Source organism: Chlorocebus sabaeus, chromosome 26 (genome assembly GCF_047675955.1).
Source record: "Chlorocebus sabaeus isolate Y175 chromosome 26, mChlSab1.0.hap1, whole genome shotgun sequence".
Classification (NCBI taxonomy): domain Eukaryota; kingdom Metazoa; phylum Chordata; class Mammalia; order Primates; family Cercopithecidae; genus Chlorocebus; species Chlorocebus sabaeus.
In genome coordinates this window covers 7,749,258-7,771,352 of record NC_132929.1, presented here as the reverse complement: position 1 = coordinate 7,771,352, position 22,095 = coordinate 7,749,258, and the positions used below count along the sequence as shown (strand labels likewise).

The 22,095-nt window shown below is 46.1% G+C and overlaps 1 protein-coding gene across 1 annotated transcript in view; it reads left to right on the top strand.

Moving 5' to 3' along the window:
* The first annotated feature begins 565 nt into the window (after positions 1-565).
* OTUD7A (OTU deubiquitinase 7A) overlaps positions 566-22,095 on the top strand; it is a 382,132-nt gene continuing 360,602 nt past the window's right edge. The window contains exon 1 of the mRNA XM_008017189.3: positions 566-760. The gene's annotated coding sequence lies outside the window, so the exon portion shown is untranslated. The remainder of the gene's footprint in view (positions 761-22,095) is intronic.

Genomic DNA, 22,095 nt, shown 5'->3' with positions numbered 1-22,095 from the left:
AAAAAATGGGAAAAGATCAGAGAACCTCTTTGGGAGGTAAAAGGACCAGCTTTGGATTAGGCGTGATGCACAGGCCCCAGCGCAGGGCGTGGAAACTGCAGCCTGGACAGCCTGGGTGGGAGAAAGTTTGAGATGTTTAGGAAGGAACAGTGCGCCAGCCAGGGGGAAGAAACGAGATAGGTGGCCGCAGATGGCTCGAGTCAGGCAGCAGGAAAAGGCAGGCTGTTTAAGCAGCGTTTCCTGCAGTCCAGGCTGAGAGCGCAGAAGGGGGCACCCCGAGGGGCAAGCGTGGGAGAGCCAGAACGGGCGCGCGGGCGCGGGCGCGGGCGCGAGGGCGCTGTGCGTCCTCCCGGGGCTCGCGGCCGCGAGCACGCGCTCTCCGTGCCCGGCCCCGGCGGTGCGGGGGCGGGGCACAGGGCGCGGCGCGCGCACGTTCGCGCGGGGCTGGGGCGGGGCGTGAACGCGACCGGTGACGTCGGGGAAGGGCGCGCGCCGGGAGTCTGCAGGCGGAGCCGGGAGGCGGGCGCTGCGCGCGGCCGCGGGCGGAGCGGAGGGGCGCGAGGGGCGGAGCGGAGCGCGGGAGGAGGCGGAGGAGGAGAGGCCACCGGGACCGCGAGCGGCAGCTGGGGAGGGGGCTGCGGAGCCCGAGCGCGAGCAAAACAGCTGATCTGGTTTTCCTTTAAAGCGAGAGAAAATGGAAGTCGGGTAGCGGCGACTGCGGCGCTGCGGGCTGGCAGAGCGGAGCGGCTCGGCGCGGCAGGTAAGACGGCGCTGGCCGCGGTGCTGCCGGCGGGCGGCGGGGCCGGGCCCGCGGACCAGGCAGGTGCGCTGTCCCGGCGCGGGGCCGGCACCGGCTCCTTCCCGAGCTCCGTGGCGAGGCAGGTGGGCGTTGAGGCCGGGCCACCGCGGGGCCGGGGCGCGGGGACGTAGGGGGCGCGGGCCCCGGCTGGGCTCGCCGGCGCGTCTGCATTGCGGGCTCCGCTCTGGACCCCGCGGGCTCCGGGGCCACGAGCTCCGGCCCGGGGTGGCGCGCCTCTCTCGGGCAGGGCGCGGCGCTCCGGCTGGGTCGGTGCTGCTGTCTCCGCTCAGCCCTTTGGCTGTCCGCACTGGAACGTGATGCCAGGCGTGGGGCGACCGGCCCCTCGGTCCGTGCGCGCGCGTCGGGGGTCCCGCGGCTCTGGCAGACGGCCGGGCAGGGCCCGGCCCCGAGCAGCGCGCGAGGCCGCTCGCCGGGCACCGGAGCTGTGGCTGCGTGGGCCCCCGCGGCCCCGCGCACCGCTGTCCCGCTCGCTCTGCTGGGTCTCGCTGGACAGCCGGCAAACCATTAATGCAATTTGGCTGTGAACCCAGAGGCCTTCCCTAATATCTCCTCACTGGAGGGGGAAAAATTGCATCTGCGGTGCTTTAAGTGCTCCTTTAAATTTGGGAGATGTCAGTGATGTCATCATTAACTAAAACTTTCCTTCATTGGACACAACCGCTCAAGTGTACCCTCCTCCCGCCCGGTGAAGCTATTGCAGCCCTTTCAGAATGTCTGTAATAAAATGGATTTACCTCTGCTCTGTAAACTCAGCTACCTCACACAAGTGCAAATGACTTTTATTTCTGTCTATTGACTGGAGAATGAATAGATTTAAGAGTAGCTGAAGGGAAACTTGGGAGACCCGGATCAGGGAATCCCTTCATCCACAGCACAAGGATCCAGGGGAAAGTCATGTATGACATGCACATGGTTACCGTCGGGTGATAGCTTGGTAAATGGAAGTGGGCTGTAAGAGGAACAATTTTTAAAAATATTATGGGGCAGATAATGTGTCCAGGAAAAGGTTGACAGCGGGACCTAAATCTTTACAGGTCTTAATTGCTTCAGGAAAATCTGCAGGTGTCCTTCTTCACCATCCTCCTCCTCCACGGTGTGTCCGGGAGAAGCCTGCCCTGGGCAAAGGCGGGGAGGCAGGTTCACTAGGGTCCTCTCAGCAGCTGTGTGTCCCACCACCTTCAAAGGCCTCTTCAAGAGCCAAAGAGGGTTCAGGAGAACAGAGGTAGATCTGAACGGCACTCTCAGGTCTGGATAAACATGCCCCGCTAAATGGGATCAACACTTCGTTATTTTATTGTGCGTGTGCCATTAGTACCAATTCTTATGGGAACAAAACTAAGCAAGTTCCCAAGACAATCTGAGTATCTACTTAAGCCTGTCATATCGAAAGGATATCCAATAAGGGACAAACGTATTGACATTTTCATATTTAATAATGAATGACAACTCCCGATTGGTTAAAATCAGTATGCCTTAAATTATTACTGTGATTGTATTGGGTCTGTAAGGAATTTAATAGCATATGCCACGCAAAAGTTGGAACCTGGTTAGAACTTCGATCTTTTGAACCCTGTATTGGTGTGAAAAGAATGGGAGAACAGTGGTTACTTAGGCCTTTAGTGTTCAGGGTGATAATGGGTGGAAATCACCGCTTTACAAAGTATTGCCACATGCAGGTCTCACCTGGGCCTGGATCATAGGTGGCAGGTGTTCCCTTAGAAAGTAACTCCTGAGGTCCCCAGGCTTGGTGGAGAAGGAGAGGGGACACCTTTCTCTGAGCAAGCGTGTGTATTTCTTGGCCTCTGACCTCCTGATGGTGCCGCATTTATTCCCAATGGTGTGCCTCAGTGAGATGAGAAACTGGCTCCAAATGAGCTGCTTTTGGATGATACCGTTCCCGCTGTGTGTAGTTGCTTTAGAGCTCAACTCTTGAGTTGTGGCAGAGATTCTTCTTTACAGAGTGTCTTCAGTAGTATGAAGATTGGTTTTTAAGGGTCTGGATTGCAAACTGAAAATGGAGTCTGTGAAACCAATCTGGCCCCGTATCCATCTTTTCTTTTTTCTTTTTTTCACCTGTAGACTCGTGAAAATATTCACCACGTTTATGGTTTAACCCACTGTAGTACTTGTAAAACTTCAAATGCAAGTGTTTCCACTAAACCTTTAGGTATGGGTCATTCATTTCCCTAAAACATTTTAAAACATCCGCTTTAAAGCCTCTTCATCCCCCCTTGTATGTTTAGAGTGCTTAAATTTGGGAGCTGTCAGTGATCTCCCAAAAGAGATCACTGTCACATCTTCCGTTTCTAAGAAGTCAAAATTGCCCTGATTTTCTTTCTGTTCCCTCTGGGATCTTAAGGTCATTTATTCATGCCTTAGGCCCACAGAAGAAAGGTTGAATCAGCTCTTGTGGGCCAGCAGGGGGCGTGCTAAACGCGGCTTGGCAGGCATGTGTCGGAGCCACGTTGGGAGTGGGTCGCCAAGTTGAGGTGGGTGCGTGCGTGTGCGCCGGTGTGGTCCGCCCCCGGTTCCCCCCGCCCCTCCCGCTGCGCTCCCGCATGCCTGTCTCCTAAGAGATGGAAACTTAAGAAAGGGTTGGGGGCACATACTTGAATGACCACAGGTTGTGGAGTCTGAAATGTAGGCCTCCCTAGCAGAGAAATTGCTTCAGTGGCTCCATGTCTTTGGAAGGTGGCCCTTAGCATACTTTGAGCCTCACGACTGAGTGCCTTCTCAGACTGCGGAAGTGAGAGTGTTAGTCTGGAGAGGAGAAAGTTGACTTCAGTGAACTACAGGCGGGTGTCCTGGTCAGGGCGTGAATGTGCCAGCCAGGGCAACGCGTGCAAATCCTCTCCTGCACACCCTTGCTGTTTGCTCCTGGCTTTGACTCCCGATTGACTGAAGCCCTGGGACCTTGTGTGGTGGCACTTCCTAGAGGGACCTATTTGACCCCTTGCCCTGGATTATAGGTGGCAGGTGTCCACTTAGGAAGGAACTCCTGTGGCCCCCAAGCCTGGTGGAGGAGGGAGGGGGCACCTTGCTCTGAGCAAGCTGTGTGCACGTCATGGCCTCTGACCTCCTGGTGGTGCCAAATTTGTTTCCATGATGTGCCTAAATGAGATGAGAAGGGCTTTTGGCCTTAAAATTTCTCTGATGAAAAACATTTCATTACTGTGCTTTTATTTTTCCCTAGAAAATGAAAACAAGAAAAAAAAGGCAACTATGCTTTTTCACTTAAAATGTGCTTAATCTGATTTTAAGTGTGTGCCAGGTTATCCAACCACATGTTCCCTGGGAGGCTTTTCCTCACAGCGACTGAGCTCAGAGAGGCCAGCCTGTGCTCCAGGGCCATCTTGGTGAGTTGAGATTGGTATTTCCCATGCTTAGATGGTCATTGCAGCATCTGCATGTGTTACTGAAGACCAAAGACTCCTCTCTTCTCCTGAGGTTCTCATGGAGCCCCCATGCAAAAGGGAATACCACATTTTAAAAGGAAATAAGTTTCGTAGGTGCCCTACTAGAGAACTAGCCCAGTGCTATGACTGGGCGTTTCTTTATGCTTCTCATTCCATTGAAATTGCGTGGAAAACTGAACTATTGATTTCAAGGGGGCAAATGGGAATAACATGTTTTTCAGCTTTAGTGAACCAGGCATTTCACCTTGATTGAACACTGTAAATGGTTAAAGCGGAAGTGCCACTAGATGTAAAATAGGTGATGCCAAATCCCTTTAAAAGCTGTTCATTCTTGAGGACAAAATGGGAATAAAATATGCTGGTTCTTTTTTGTAATGTATTTAATGTGAAAGTATTTTACCCTTGAACCTTGGAAAAAGAATTTTGTTTGCCCATTGGTAGACTGCCATGTCTCCCAAAAAGTTTGTGTGTGAGACCAAGAATAAGATGGCCTTAACACAGATGCCACAAGCGGGGAACCGGCTTCATCACACTTTTGGAATGGCGTTCTTCATCATTCATAGTAACAGACGGGAGAAGTGGGTTAAAAATAAGTCTTTAAAAAGCTGAAATGGAGAGAAGGGCCGGACGCTGCCTTATTACTTGCCTGTGTTGTGGAGGCGTGTTTAGCTGGCTGGTTTGCACACAGCATTTCTGGACCAGGAAGTGGGGGAGTATAGACTAGGATTGGGAGGGAGTGGGCCATGCAGCAGCCACAGCTGGCCAAGGCCTGGCCCGTCATGCTCTAGGCTCCTCATGGCAAAGGGAAAGAGTTAGCCTCCCATGCATCTAAAGCCTTACTTGGTAAAATTGTGTGATTCCACAAAACCCCAGTCCTTGCTATTACCGATTTCTGCTCTACAGCATCTCACATTCTGAGAAGTCAAATACACATTAATGCTAATACAGGTTTTAAATACATCTGTCTTAGTTAAGTAGGTAAGTCTAAAGTAAACTTATTTTGTAGGATTGAAGGATTTTGAATTTCTCCCTCCAAGGAAATATTTTCTATTTGAGCATAGTTTATTCTTAACCTAGTTTTCCTTATAAATATAATGGAAATTTGATGTCTGAATGAATATACATGAGTAAGATGCAGTATTGACTTTTATGAAACATAAAATTAGACCTTTGAAATTCATTTCCTTGTCTGTTCAGCGTTTCATTTGTTTTATTAGATTACTGTTAAGTTTCACATGGTGCTGGGGATTGGTGTGAACAGAACATACACCCATCCCTCTGTGAGATTAGATTAAGTTTCTCAGTTACTGAGACAAAGGTTTAGGAGCTCACTCGAGAGGAGGTGGCTGCCTGGAGTGAGAGCAGACATCTGTCTGTGGTGCAGACGGGTTGAGCCTTGCTACCTCTGAGAAGACCCCAGTTTTCCTGCCTGCAGGGCTAACACACCCATCTTCAAATAATTTACCCAAATAATCTCTGCGCTCACATTTTAGGAACTTTCTGTGAATTAAGTTCTCCGAGTTTTTACAGTAAGCTCAGGGCTAGCCTGTCATGTTGCAGAAGAGATCACAAAATGCACAGTGTCCTGGACTCAGCATGTCCTCCTCCCCCAGATCACCTTACATCATCCCTGAAGTCCATGCAATACTCTTTTATCTTGGGGGTCTAAAACCCATACCATGGTTACAGCCCATTTTCTCAAAATTCCTCTAATGATGATTTGAGGTTTCAAGAAAACCTGTGCTATTGTAGTGTGGGCAACACATTTGCATGTATAATTTTTCATGCCTTTTACAAAAATTGTTGGACATCCAAGAGGTACATAGTTAACTTTTTCTTTTTGAAATGTATGAATTGGAGTATTTGTTTTGACTGTCTTTTAAATAATATACCATCTCTTGAAAGAATCATCACTGAACAGTAAAAATAAATGAGACATGCTTCCAGTTCACTTGAATTTGATGACCAGTTGTGTGACCTTGGGCACAGCCCCAGCTGGGGCCACAAGGGCAGAATATCTCTCAGGCCATCCTGTAGGCTTTAGGGTAGAACAGATGAGTAAGTGTATACCATGGGTTCTTAAGTTCTAGATTGATAAGTTGTTCAATAAAAGGAATTGGAGACAGTATTTGTCTCACTTCCCATCAGCCCAGTTTCTATCCTTTGACAGTTGATGTAGTTATAGTTTGCACTTGTAACCAAGGCATTGCTTAGATGAACTTGCTTTGACTCGTGTGTGTGTGTGTGTGTGTGTGTGTGTGTGTGTGTAGGAAGAAGGAGGTGTGGGTAACAAGAATGGAGGGGCTTCTATGGCTTGGGGATTCTTGGAGTTAAAAGTCATTAGCCATGATATGATTTGGCTGTATCCCCACCCAAATCTCAACTTGAATTGTATCTCCCACAATTCCCATGTGTTGTGGGAGGGACCCAGAGGGAGGTAGTTGAATCATGGGGCTGGTCTTTCTCGTGCTAGTCTCATGATAGTGAGTAAGTCTTACAAGATCTGATGCATTTATCAGGGGTTTCTGCTTTTGCTTCCTCTTCATTTTCCTCTTGCCGCCACCGTGCAAGAAGTGCCTTTTGCTCCCCGCCATAATTCTGAGGTCTGCCCGGCCATGTGGAACTGTTTAAGTCCACTTAAACCTCTTTTTGTTTCCAGTTTCAGGTATGTCTTTATCAGCAGGGTGAAAACAAACTAATGCAGTAAATTGGTACTGGTAGAGTGGGGTGTTGCTGAAAAGATACCCAAAAAATGTGGGAGTGACTTTGGAACTGGGTAACAGCCAGAGGTTGGAACGGTTTGGAGGGCTCAGAAGAAGACAGGAAAATGTGGGAAAGTTTGGAATCTCCTAGAGACTTGTTGAATGGCTTTGACAAAAATGCTGATAGCAATGTGGACAGTAAGGTCCAGGCTGAGGTGGTCTCAGATAGAGATGAGGAACTTGTTGGGAACTGGAGCAAAGGTGACTCTTGTTATGTTTTAGCAAAGAGACTGGTGGCGTTTTGCCTCTGCCCTAGAGATTTGTGGAACTTTGAACTTGAGAGAGATGATTTAGGGTATCTGGCAGAAGAAACTTCTAAGCAACAAAACATTCAAAGGGTGACTTAGATGCTGTTAAAAGCATTTCATTTTAAAAGGGAGAGCATAAAAGTGCAGAAAATTTGCAGCCTGACAATGCAGTATAAAAGACAACTCCGTTTTTTGATGAGAAATTTAATCCAGCTTCAGAAATTTGCATAAGTAGCAAGGATCCTAATGTTAAACACCAACACCATGGGGAAAATGTCTCCAGTCCACATCACAGACCTTCACGGCAGCCCCTCTGGAGAACAGGTCTGGAGGCCCAGGAGGAAAAAGTGGTTTGATAGACTGGGCTCAGGGTCCCCGAGCTGCACAGCCTAGGGACTTGGTACCCTGCGTCCCAGCTGCTCCACCTGTGGCCGAAAGGGACCAACGTAGAGCTCAGGCTGTGGCTTCAGAGGGTGGAAGCCCCAAACCTTGGCAGCTTCTAGGTGCTGTTGAGCCTGTGGGTACACAGAAGTCAATAATTAAGTTTTGGGAACCACCACCTAGATTTCAGAAGATGTATGGAAACGCCTGGATGCCCAGGTAAAAGTTGCCGCAGGGGCGGGGCCTTCATGGAGAACCTCTGTTATGGCAGTGCAGAAGGGAAATATGGGGTCAGAGCCCCCACACAGAGTCCCTACTGGGGCACTGCCTAGTGGAGCTATGAGAAGAGGGCCACCGTCTTCCAGACCCCAGAATGGTAGATCCACCAACAGTTTGCACCGTGCACGTGGAAAAGCCACAGACACTCAGCACCAACCCCTGAAAGCAGCCAGGAGGGAGGCTGTACCCTGCAAAGCCACAGGGGTGGAGCTGCCCAAGACCATGGGCATCCATCTCTATCATCAGCCTGACCTGGATGTGAGACCTGGAGTCAAAGGAGATCATTTTGGAGCTTTAAGATTTGACTGCCCTGCTGGATTTTGTACTTGCCTGGGCCCTGTAACCCCTTTGTTTTGGCCAATTTCTCCCATTTGGAATGGCTGTATTACCCAATACCTGTACCCCCCATTGTGTCTAGAAAGTAACTAGCTCACTTTTGTTTTTACAGGCTCATAGGCAGAAGGGAATTTTCTTTGTCTCAGATGAGACTTTGGACTGTGGACTTTTAAGTTAATTCTGAAATGAGTTAAAACTTTCGGGGACTGTTGGGAAGGCACAGTTGGTTTTGAAATGTGAAGACATGAAATTTGGAGGGGGCCAGGGGCATATTGATATGGTTTGTCTGTATTCTCACCCAAATCTCAACTTGAATTGTGTCTCCCAGAATTCTCACATGTTGCGGGAGGGACCTAGGGGGAGGTAATTGAATCATGGGGGCTGGTCTTTCCTGTACTAGTCTCGTGATAATGAGTAAGTCTCATGAGATCTGATGGGTTTATCAGGGGTTTCCACTTTTGCTTGTTCTTTATTTTTCTCTTGCCACCGCCATGTAAGAAGTGCCCTTCACCTCCCACCATGATTCTGAGGCCTACCCAGCCATGTGGAACTGTAAGTGCAATTAAACCTCCTTTTTGTCCCAGTTTCGGGTATGTCTTCATCAGTGGTGTGAAAATGAGCTAACGCAAGCCAGCTCTGTTAAGGAATGCTAAGTGAAGTTCCTCTCAATCAGAGTAGATAGCGAGCTTCCCGCGAGCTGGTTACGTCTCCTGTACCTCAGGTGCTGCTGTGTATGAGAATAGCAGACACGCAAGGGCTAATTGGGCAGGATCATTGCAGAACATACTTCCTTATCCTTGGGGATGATGAAAGATTAGTCCTTTACATGAAAAACTAGGGGATGGGGGAGAGGAAAAAGAATAACATTCCAAAGGTAGAGTCCTGTGAGTAGATTTCAGGAAGGATAGTGGGCAGTGACTGTGACCTGAGGTCCTGCCAGAGAGGGTGGTCTTGGCATTTTCCCCTGGGGGAGGCATGACCCCATGCTAGGGTCTGCACTGTCACCCCCACCCTAAGTACATTCCCTTGCAATAGAGGTGCTCCCAGAGCATGTCCTTGGCTCTGAGACCACCAGCTTTTTTTTGCCATTGGTGTTGACTGCCATGGTGAAGGACACAGGGGTCTCTGTGCCATCTGTGGGATGACATGGGCCCCCAAGGAAGGACGTGGGTCCTTTGCAAGTGCAGCATTAGATGATTAGATTGAGTGAAAACTCTGGTTGTCTGTTTAACGTGGCATTGTGGGTCTGCAGCTATTGAGTAGGCACATTGAAAGGCTGCACTTAACCCCTTGGAAACATGTCCTAGAATTGCAAGGATGGGTTGCAGTTCACCCCCAAATCTCTTGATTATTCTCTCTACCTTGTCTGAGGTGTTGAATGTGAACTCAGCCCTTGGGTCCACATGGTTATAAGTGCCCACTGACTCTGGGTTCTCAGGCACAGCACATGCAACCAGTTGGGACGTCTCTCCAGGGTCCTCTGCCTGTACTGGAAGAGGTAGACAAGGTTTCTCCTACCAAAACTGACTTATTCCATTTACAATCTGGCAAGCAGTATGTTCAGAAATGCATCATCAGAAAAGGTGCTTCAGGGGCCTAGATGAGGAGTGGCTACAGGTGAGCCAGCCCACTGCTTAGCATGTATGGTTTATTAGAAGATCGGTGTGTGGTTGCATTCACATTAGACTCCTTCCATGCCCATTGACTAGTGACTAGAGAACCTGGTCCAGGCTGGGGAAAGAGAGTGCCCCCAGCCTAGAGGAGGATTCCTTCTGGCTTGGGTCCTCACTCTGCGGATATTCTCTAGGTCTTAACTGAACATGTGAAATGAAGAACCATAGCTGCCTACTCTGATATCCCTTTCAACTCCATGATTCTGTACAAAATTAATTCCCTGGTTCTCCCAGAGTGCTGACTGATCAAGGGGAAGGGAAGCCCTGCTCAATGCTGTGAGGGAACAGGTAGGAAAAATTAGGTGTCTTTTAAAAATATTTATCTCTGGCCAGGCGCGGTGGCTCACGCCTGTAATCCCAGCACTTTGGGAGGCCGAGGCAGGCAGATCGTGAGGTCAGGAGATCGAGACCATCCTGCCTAACATGGTGAAACCCCATCTCTACTAAAAATTAAAAGAAAAAATAGCTGGGCGTTGTGGTGGGAGCCTGTAGTCCCAGCTACTTGGGAGGCTGAGGCAAGAGAATGGCGTGAACCCAGGAGGCGGAGCTTGTAGTGAGCCTAGATCACGCCACTGCGCTCCAACCTGGGTGACAGAGTGAGACTCCGTCTCAAAAAAAAAAAAAATTATATATATATATATTTATCCACACTTCTGGGGTCGAGGAGAATACTGAGCATTTGAATAAGTGTTTATAATTAGAAATGAGTTGTGTGGACATTGTTCCTCCCTCTGACTCTTAAGCCCTTGAGGAGAAGCTCATGCATTATTTCTTATTACATCTCTGAGGCACCTTGTTCAGAACAGTCTCTCCATTCATGTTTGTTAAATGCATTTAATAGCCCTATGGGAATTAAAATTAGAAATTTAATTACTCTTCCTCGAATTGCTTAGCTCCCATGAGTTCAGAAGCGTTGCAGTTGGGAAAGTTGCTTATATAAAATTTGAAACATTTCATACTTAAGCTTGCAGTTCAGTGGCATGCAAAATTAAGTTTACTTGGGTTGCAAATAAACAAAAACCAGATAATTTACTGATTAGTTGTAATGGGACTTGCTTGTCATACAGCAGAGTACGAGTTCAAAGAAGAATTATGGTTTCAGACTTTCCGTTCCATAGATTTTTAAGAATGAAATAAATTAGTTGTACTACCTTGAAAATGTTAGTGATAGAAAAGAGAAAATGGAAGGTCACATGAATATGTCATATTTGAAACAATCCTTAAGGAAAAAAGAAAATTCATAATGGAAGAAAAGACGTGATCGATTAAGATGATTGATTACATTCACTTCGTATATTTAAAAATGGTGGCAAATCCTAAACCTCAAATTCTCTTAATATCTCCCCCAGAAAGGAAGATACCACTGCCAGGCCTGTGTCACTGCTGGGTACGTGCTCAGAGCTGTGGCTGCCCTGGCTCTCTGAAGGGCCCAGGCCAGGGGCCCTCCACTTCCCATTGAAACGACATGGGTACTTTAAAAATCTTAATGCCTGGGCACTTCCCCAAGAGGTTCTGATATCAGCAACTGAGCCACAGCCTTGGAACCCTCTGGGACTTTTATAAAAGCCCCTATTGTTTCTGGATTTGAGAACCACTAGCTTCAGGGAAGTTCTTGTAACTTTAGAAATGCAGGGAGACAGGTCTAGGACAAACAGGAAGGACCATGAGTTCCTCTTCTCTTCTTGTATATTATCCCACAAGGGGGAAAGAAAGTTGGTTTCCTTAAAGCAGAAAATTGAAAGACATCTGCAAGATGAACTGGTAGAATGTTTACTATTTGATCAAATGATGGTTTTATATCACTTAACTGAATATATAGCTGGCTTACAAATGTTTATGTTCACGAGATCTGTTGTATAATGTGGTAGCTAAATTAATAACAATGTATTATAGACTTGACAATTGCTAAGAGTAGGGTTTGTTTTTACCATAAAAAGCAATAACTATGTGAGGTAATGCATACATTAATTAGCTCTATTTAGCCCTTCCATGTACAACATGATGTGTTGTACACCAAAATATAAACAACAAAAACACACAGTTTTGTTAAGTTAAAAAATAAAACAACAACAACAAAAAAATAGTTTTGTTATGAAAACAAACAATGGTAAGATGTACAGCCATGCAGAAGGAAATCAAACAGTTTGCCAGGTTTGTTAACTTGCGTACAGTATATCATCACGTCTTTACCGTTTTATAGTGCTTTGCAGTTTGCAGAATACTTTTGTGTAGATTATCTAATTTGATCTCCCAATAACTCTGTTGTCAGGAGGGAATTTGTTCCCATTCTACTGGTGAGGAGACTGAGGATGGCAGTCTGTGGTCTTCCACAGTGGTCAGAGTGACCGGCACATTTGGGATGGCCCTGTCTTCAGGCCCCATGTGACTGCCCCTCACCTGGTGATGGTTGGTCTGGTGGACTCCACCACTGCCTCCCTGACATTTTAGTGACGTCTGTGGGAGGCTGAAACGAAGACATTCATGTGAGGCTGACTCTGCCCAAGGCTAGCACAGCGGCCAGCCCAGTGAATGGTGGGGCTGGCTGGGTTGGTGGTGTGCACTAGGATGGGGATGTGAACCAAGACAGGGAACCTGGCCGTTGTTCTTGTTATGTTTGCCTCATTCTCCTGCGTCTCTAGTCTTGTCGTCTTCTGTGGCAGCAGCATCTGTATTGCACTATCCATCCGTGCGAGCAAATACCTGCTTTCCCTCCTTAATAGTGTTTTCCTTGGACGAGTCTTTGTGCCCTTAACTATTCCCGCTGCCCTGTCCTGCAAGGTTGGGTTCCATCCCTCTGCACCTGGGCATTTGGCAAATGCACATGGCTGAGCTGCTGCCTCTTCCTCTGGTCTCTATTTTCTCTGTCTAGGATTTCCCCTTTGTAGAGGGGTCTTTGAACGAAGCCTTCCACGCTAGCCACACTGCACAGCAAGAGGCGTTGGACCTCAGGGCGAAGGCATTCAGGCCTCCCTCAACATCTTGACTATGACTACTCTGGTCAGTGGCTGTGGTCCACCTCAGTCTCCTTGCCACCCTTGCCCTCTGGCTACCTGCCACACCTGTCTTATGGGCTCTCTCCTTGCTCCAAGAGGTCCTCAGTGGGCTGCTGGGGACTTTTGGCCTCACCTTTCTGCCCCTGAGCAATACTCCTTATCACCTGCCCCCTTGTTATTTTATCTTGGCAGGAGAATAAGGTCTGCCCTTTCCGGGAAGACAACAGTGCCACAACACAGTGATATACATACTTTTGTCCCCAAGATGTTGGGTGAGAAACCATGCTTTCTGCATAAAGTACTACTGGGAATTTTTTATTTTAAGTAATTAACCTTCCCTTGTTGATTTTCTTCTTCCCTTTCAATGTTCTTTCTCTTGCAAAAGTTGCCCAAGAAGGAACTAAACTACTGCACGTATTATAATAAGGAGAGGGCGCATGGTTCAGTGCTGCAGTCTCAGCAGAAAAACCCTTTTCCATAATTGAAAGTCCCAAGTAGACATTGCTAAGAAAAAGTGAGCAATCAAGTGGCAGTAACTCTCATGGTCCAGGATATGCCCAGGACAGCAGAGCGAGGGAAAGCCAAGTGTTGAAGGACGTGGGGGGCAGTCCGGAGTCACGTGTAGTCCCCGCCCTGGAGCATGTGCTGTGTATGTTACACTCTTCCTAACACCGAGGGGCCCTGCTCAGGCCGCGCTGACTGCCCAGTGGCTTGCATTTGCTCTATCTGTACACTCCCCCTGGGTCCCAGGCTTCTCCCAGGACAGCTGGCCATCCCTGTGTGATTTCCTTTCCTGCGTGTGTAAGGGGGAGGGCGTGGGAACCCACGTGCCGGCAGAGGGGACTGCGAGTGCCCAGGCCAGGCCTGGATGAGAATGAGACACTCCCAGCCCCGGGCCCCACACTGGGTTTGCTTTCCATTTGTGCTGCCTCCCACTGGGAGGCCCATGGCTAAGACAGTTCAGCTACCAGCTCTAGTGTCCCTGTATGTGACATCTGCCTTACAGGTGACAGCAGGCCCCAGGTGCTACTGTGGGCTCTGGTTGCCTATTTTCCTAGCCCTTCTTCCTTCAAGACAGAGCACAAACTGTCTGGGTGCATTCATTTTTTCCTTCAGGGCTAAGGCAAGTTTGGGCCCAGGAGCTGGATCTAAGATCTGTTCTATCCATTGCCTGGGAGCTGAGGGGCCTCGAGGAAGGATCTCACTGCTTTGATCCTCTATTTCCATGTTGTGGAATGAGGGTAAGACTAGGTACCTTGCAGGATTGTTCTTGTAGTATTATTGTTATGAGGACAACAGAAGGATGGTTGGCGTTTGCCGGCTGTCAACTATTAGAGAAAGGTCACCTGGAAAAAGAGAGGGACTCAGTGGTCAGGGGCTGGCCCAGTGACAGCGCTCTGTCCAGCAAGCCCCTTCTCCACCGGCTTCTGTGATGCTCCCAGCTGCGAAAGAGCTCAGAGCCAGAAATGACAATCTGGACCCTTTGGGCAGACGTCAGAATTTCCTTGTGTTCTTTCCTTTTTGGGGAGCAATACCAAAGGATTGTTCAAACCTTTGTCCGCTGTGCGTCATCACTTTAATTTTTACATAGATTGTAGATGAGTTTCATTAACATGTGTGGCGAGGAGGGGTTGAGAAGAAGCCGGTCCTGAGTGAGCTCCACTTTGCCCATGGCGTTTGGAGTATAACCATCTGTTTGGGGGAAACTTTGTGAAACATGTTCCATAAAACATACTGACATCTACAAAGGTAAAACTAATACAGAGCTTCTCAAACCCCAGACTCTCAGCACCTTGCTCCTCTCTGTGTGTATAACAAGGCAGTGGGTGTACATTGCTCTGTAAAAATTGAGTCATACTAGTTTTTACTCTTTCCTTTGCTTAGTTATTTATTTTTCATGAAAAAAATCTAATATTTGCACAGGTTAAAAGAATAAGTTCAACAAAACAAAACAAGAGCATACGGTAAAATGGGGGTCATTTTCTTCCCTCAACCCCCATGCCTTTCCCAAGAGGCATTACTACTAATTGCTCCTTGTACATCTTTCTAGAAATAGTCTGTGGATATCCAAGACTATTAAACATATAGGAGCATACATAGAATACTTGTTGGAGATTATTCCATTTTTAGTCTACAATACATGCTATTTTAACTAAAAAAGTATTCAGTTAAATTATATTTTTATTTAGTGATTAAAGACTTGCTGAATTTACATGTCTTATTTCTTGGAGCATAAAAGTTTCTAAAAGTTCCCTTTCTTGGTTTGGGTAGGCCAGCCTGGAGTTACCCTTTACGTAGCAGCCCCTCCCAGGCATAGCTCCTATAGCAGAGCCAACTGGTGTGCAGGAAGTAATGTCCCCTGGCCACTCAGCTTGTAGTCATGTGGGTTAGCTGAGTGCCCAGGAACAAGAGATGGATTTGAGGAGCAGTTATAGCCTCCATTCAATCCCTGTAAAATTAGGGGAAAACTATGAAATACCTGTTTGCTTGTTATTGCTGTTTATTAACGTTGCATTTACTGTGTATTTAGGGTTGGCATCTGCTCACTCGGTTTGAAAGATTACTAAATTTGCATATCAGTGCTTCCTTTTGCTCCACGTATTTCCCTATTTTGTTACTTACGCTATAACTTTTTACATTAGCAAGGCACATAACATTGGTCATCTCTTAGGTAAGGATTCTTTTTTTTCGATTTGTTTTTTTGATTGTCTGGAGTTCATTGTATAGTTTGTTTAATCCCTGGCTCTGTTTTCCTCCTTTCTTGTTCTCTTCTCACATGGCTCATGGCACACGCACACTTGAAGAATTCTTGTAAGCTTGAAAATATCTCTTGCCTGATTATAAAGGTCTTGAGTTGCATAATTTCCTTTAAAACTATATAGAGATATTTTTCCTGTCTTTTAGCACAGTTATTATGGGGAAATTTGAAATCAGCCTGTTTTTGCCTAGAGGTTCACGTGATTCTTTTAATTCAGTTAATTTACTTGAATGTTTCTGGATGCTGGTATTGTTGTATCACTTTCTTCTAAACTAAGCACAGTAAACCCTTGTAATTGACAGAGATGAGTCAGTTTATTTCAGAAGTTTTCTTGTATTATATCTCTGACCTTTTTTCTGTTAACAATTCAATAATTTAATTATATGCACATTATTTCTTTTGTCTTATATTTGTCGTCTCTTTGATAAAGTTGATATTTCATATTCTCCTCCATTTCATTTGTTTATCTCTTGGGTTGATTGCCCTTATTCTATTATTAATTTGCGTCTAATGTGGTTTTCATCCCTATTCCATTTATTTTAATTTTTATTTCTTCATTTCTTTTCCATGCCCTGATTCTCTTTCTGTTGGTTTATGATCTCTTCTTTGTTCTTTTTTTTTTTTTTTTTCCTTTTTAGGAGAGTGTGGTAGGCAGGATAACAACCCCTCAAAGATGTCAGTATCCTAATCCCCAAAACCTGTGAATATGTTACCATGCCTGGCAAAAAATTGGCACTGAAAAATGAAATCAAGTTGAGCATGGAATTAAGGTTGCTAGTCAGCTGACTTTAAAATAGGGAGACTATTCTGGATTGTCTGCATAGGCACAATATAATCAGTAGGGTCTTTCTTAAAAGTGGAAGGAGGGAGGCAGAGAGAACCGGAGTGATGGCAGCTTCAGGACTTTGCCTGACATCATTGCCTATTCTGGATTGTCTGCATAGGCACCGTATAATCAGTAGGGTCTTTCTTAAAAGTGGAAGGAGGGAGACAGAGAGAACCAGAGTGATGGCAGCTTCAGGACTTTGCCTGACATCATTGAAGGTGGGGAACCAAGAGCCGAAGCATATGGGGGTCTTCATAAGTTGGAAAAGAAGAGGGAAACCTTTCTCTTTATGGTGGGCAGAATAATGACCCCCAGAGGTGTTCCTCTCCTAATTCTCGCAACCTCTGCACATGTCACCTTATGTGGCGAGAGGGAATTTGCAGGTGTGATTAAGTGAAAGTCCTTGAGACAGGGAGATGATCCTGGATGACCCAGGTGGACCCCAGGTCATCACAAGGGAGGCACTGGGGTCAGAGTGAGAGAAGATGTGGCGGTGAGAGCAGACGTCAGAGTGACGTGTTTCCTGGAAGGGGTCCACGAGCCAAAGAATGAGGGAAGCCTCTAAAAAGCATAAAAGACAAGGAGCAGATCCTCCCTGGAGCATCCAGAAGGAATGCAGCCCTGCCAACACCTAGATTTTAACCCAATTTTAGATTTATGACTTTCAAAACTATAAGAAAATAAATTCCTATTGCTTGAAGCCACTCAGTTTGTGGTAATTTGTTACAGTAGTAATAAAAAACTAACAGAGAAAGCTGGAAATATTTTTTATAAAGTCACTTTATCTGTGTCTCTATGGATATTTTCTCAGGCATCTGCATTTGCTCTTCTCCTTCCCCACCCTGTCTTCTGTGCCTGATTCCCATGCTGGTTGCTTTGTGATTTTAGTCACTTTTGAATGGGGTCAGGTCTTTGTTGAAGAATGGGGATGAGGGCGAAGCTAGGGAGGGGTGCACACTGGATTCAAGTTTGTGGTCTGAAATACATTTACTCCACATGAATTCCCTTTGTCTAAGGCAGGCTATGTTCCCTAGATTTCAGGGCTTCAGTTGGATGTTGTTCATAGCAGACCTCTTGTGTTTCTGTCCTACATTTGCTGCCTTTCTCTCTCTACAAGGCCAAGTCCCAGGCTGAGGCCCACTCAGTGGCCATGCTCCTGTATCCACAGAGCCCATTCATGACCAACCACATCGGGACTAGGCCATTTCTTCTCTTTTTTCTAATTTCTCCTCTCCTCATTTTCTCCGGGGCTAGGTGGGGCCCATGTGCCTCCCCAGGTTCAGGAGGTGGGTACTGGCTCTCTCTACGTTCCTGATTGCATTGGTTCTGGTACACTCAGTGGTTTGTGGTTTGTGGTTTGTGGTTGTGTCTGTCTCCTTGATTTGTTGGAGGTGGAATATATTTCTCTTTCTAGTTTTCTCTCTCCCTTTCCTTTTTCATTGTTTCTGGGGATTTCAAAGAAAGTGTGGAGGAGTAGATTGTTTGCTGGAAGCTGAGAAGCTGCTGTCTGCTGGCTGATTGTGTGGATACTGAGGGGTTTTGCTTGTAGTCTTTGGGGACTTCTTGTGCTTTAAGAAATAGGTCACTGTTTTGCACAGTTGCTGGGCATTGTGTAGTAACTTTAGGGCTCCTTTTCCAAGAAGAGTTTTTGTTTGACTCCAGAACAATTCGTCACAAAGGCGCTTTTGTTAGATTAGACAAGCTATTGTGTTAGAGATTTGGCATCCCAGCGAGGGCCACCCAGGCCCTTCCTTGCAGAGCAGCCTGGTGGGAAGGGAGGCAGGCAGGTACCACCCTGGACATCTGTCCCACTTTTCCCCACCTCTGCAGCTCGTCTCTGTATACTGCCTGGTCCTGGTGGCCTTGGAGTGACCACCTGTCTCTTGGAAGTCTGTGACCTTTTGGGTATTCATCAGTATAACCTTGAAGGAATTCTTACTGCTTTAGTAATTTAATTAAATCATTAATGTAATGAATTTTAAATTAATGCTGTCATTTCTACGTGGTAAGAGTAGCAATCATTGATTGCCAAGTGCTTTGCCTATGTTACCTAGTTTAGATTTCACAGCTACCCTGCCAGGCAGGTATCAGTGTTCAAGCCCACTTCACAGATGAGCCCATCGAGGAGCACAGAATTGGCCAGTTGGCTACTCACATGGCACAAGCTGTCTTCATAAGCATCTGACTTAGTCCTTTGTAGGGAGGAGGCATGTAGGTACCTTATCAGATTGAGTTGAAGGTTATGAACTTTGTGTATTCTCTTAGAAGCTATTTGTAGTTACAAATCTGTGGACCCAAACTGTATTATGAAATAGTTTATTGCAATAATTTGAGATTTGTTTGTTTCAAGTTCTCATTTTAAAATAGTTGTATGTTAACAGCCCTTAGTTTTTTAGAGTTTCTCCATCTGCAAAACTTAGTTTCAAAGGCCATGGTGACTTAAAAGTGAGAAATCCTAAATTCCAAGGAACAAGAGTTGATGAAGATTTCCCCTCAGCCTGGCCTACTGAAGACTGTCCTGTTGGCAGCTCCTTCAGTCTGTTGCCCCTGGGGCTCCTGCCAGCAACTGGTGTGAAAGGGAGAGGGCACCCACACTTACTGTCTTCAATTGCTGGCAAAAAGTCTACCTTGCGTTAAAAGGCAATCAGGGCTGGGTGCGGTGGCTCACGCCTGTAATCCCAGCACTTTGGGAGACCAAGGAGGGCAGATCATGAGGTCAGGAGTTCAAGACCAGCCTGACCAACATGGTGAAATCCCGTCTCTACTAAAAATACAAAAATTAGCTGGGCGTGGTGGCACACGCCTGTAATCTCAGCTACTAGGGAGGCTGAGGCAGGAGAATCACTTGAACCCAGGAGGCGGAGGTTGCAGTGAGCTGAGATTGTGCCACTGCACTCCAATCTGGGCGACATAACACCCTGTCGCAAATGAAATGAAACAAAGCAAAACAAAACAAAACAAAACGGCAATCAGCTGAAGTATCTAAATACTTTTCTTTCTCTGCCTGCCTCCAAATTTGTAGAGTTCACATGGGATTGTCAGTCATGGGGATGTGTAACTGGTGAACTGTGGCTTCAGAGAAGCCAGAAGGGCCAAGCCCTAGCATCCCTGTAAACAGGAGGTCAGCAGGACCCAAAGGATTAGTTCAAATGATCAACTCCATCATGGTACTGTTGCAAATGTGGAGAAAAGACAAAATAAACCTGGTGTTTGGAAAACACTACATCCTGGGGTCACCTGTATAACCAGAATGTGTGATATCTTGGAAAATTAGCCCTCTTGATCTTTTTGGGTTACCTGGGAAGATTAGAGAATGAACCATCCATCCACCAGCTTCTCTGACCTTTCCTAAGTAGAGAATTCTTGTATGACATTGATTCTATGACATTACCAGCCACTAACTCTTCATAGGATGCCTGCTACCTCTTCTCTCTTTTCTTTCCATCTCCAATTAGTCATTTATTGAACGTTTTCATTACATCCTCTAATTTCTTAGCCATTCTCTCACATTACCCCTTCCTCCAGCTCTCTGTGATACATTCTGGATAATTCCCTCAATACTTCCTTCCACTTCATGAATCTACCTTCTACCTAATCCATGTCAAATCCACTTTAAAAACTAGCCTCTTGGTCTTTGATTTTGTGATTATAGTACTCATTTACACAAATTCTCTTCATTTCTTACCACCCTGGTCTTTTTAATATTGTTGTACTGTTTACTTAGTGTTTTAATCATGTTTAAAAATGCTTGAATCAACCCTTAAAGCATTATTTTGGTCTCCAAGTAATCATTTATTACGTGAGCTTGGTGGTGGTGGTGTTGGTGGGGTGGGAGTTGTTGTCTGGTTCCGTTGTTTCTGGGTCTGTTGGCTCTTATTCTTGGGGAATTACTGCTGCTTTTGTTTGGTCACTGGATTGCAGCCTCATTTTTGGCTTGACTTCAGGATGTGCCTGGCCAATGAGGCTGTATTTGCTTCTGTCAGGCCTCCAAGGGTACCATGGGCTGCTTTGCATGTTAACTCCTTGGGTTGTTGGTTTTGGACACTTACTTAAGTGGCTCTCTGAGCTGAGGACCTTCTGAAGCTGTGCCCTTTATTGGTGCATTGTCCTGCCTGCAGCAAGGTTGTGAAAGTGCTTTGTATGTGTTAGGGATGTGATGGGTGTAAGCAGAAGGATGGGGCCAGCCACAAACCAGGGAGCCTGCAGGCCTGTTTCTTTTTCTTTATTATTATTATTATTATTATTATACTCTAAGTTCTAGGGTACATGTGCACAATGTGCAGGTTTGTTAAATATGTATACATGTGCCATGTTGGTGTACTGCACCCATTAACTTGTCATTTACATTAGGTATTTCTCCGAATGCTATCCCTCCACCCTCCCCCCACCCCACAACAGGCCCTGGTATGTGATGTTCCCCACCCTGTGTCCAAGTGTTCTCATTGTTCAATTCCCACCTATGAGTGAGAACATGAGGTGTTTGGTTTTCTGTCCTTGCAATAGTGTGCTCAGAATGATGGTTTCCAGCTTCATCTGTGTCCCTACAAAGGACATGAACTCATCCTTTTTTATGGCTGAATAATATTCCAAGGTGTGTATGTGCCACATTTTCTTAATCCAGTCTATCATTGATGGACATTTGGGTTGGTTCCAAGATTTTGCTATTGTGATTAGTGCTGCAGTAAACATATGTGTGCATGTGTCTTTATAATAGCATGATTTATAATCCTTTGGGTATATACCCAGTAATGGGATGGCTGGGTCAAATGGTATTTCTAGTTCTAGATCCTTGAGGAATCGCCACACTGTCTTCCACAATGGTTGAACTAATTTACACTCCCACCAACAGTGTAAAAGTGTTCCTGTTTCTCCACATCCTCTCCAGCACCTGTTGTTTCCTGACTTTTTAATGATTGCCATTCTAACTGGTGTGAGATGGTATCTCATTGTGGTTTTGATTTGCATTTCTCTGATGGCCAATGATGAGCATTTTTTCATGTATCTGTTGGCTGCATAAATGTCTTCTTTTGAGAAGTGTCTGTTCATATCCTTCACCCACTCTTTGATGGGGTTGTTTGATTTTCTTCTTGTAAATTTGTTTGAGTTCTTTGTAGATTCTGAATATTAGCCCTTTGTCAGATGGGTAGATTGCAAAAATTTTCTCCATTCTGTAGGTTGCCTGTTCACTCTGAGGGTAGTTTCTTTTGCTGTGAAGAAACTCTTTAGTTTAGTTAGATCCCATTTGTCAATTTTGGCTTTTGTTGCCATTGCTTTTGGTGTTTTAGTCATGAAGTCCTTGCCCATGCCTATATCCTGAATGGTATTGCCTAGGCTTTCTTCTAGGGTTTTTATGGTTTTAAGTCTAACATTTAAGTCTTTAATCCATCTTGAGTTAATTTTTGTACAAGGTGTAAGGAAGGGATCCAGTTTAGGCTTTCTACATATGGCTAGCCAGTTTTCCCAACACCATTTTTTAGGTAGGGAATCCTTTCCCCATTTCTTGTTTTTGTCAGGTTTGTCAGAGATCAGATGGTTGTAGATGTGTGGTATTATTTCTGAGGGCTGTCTTCTGTTCCATTGGTCTATATCTCTGTTTTAGTGCC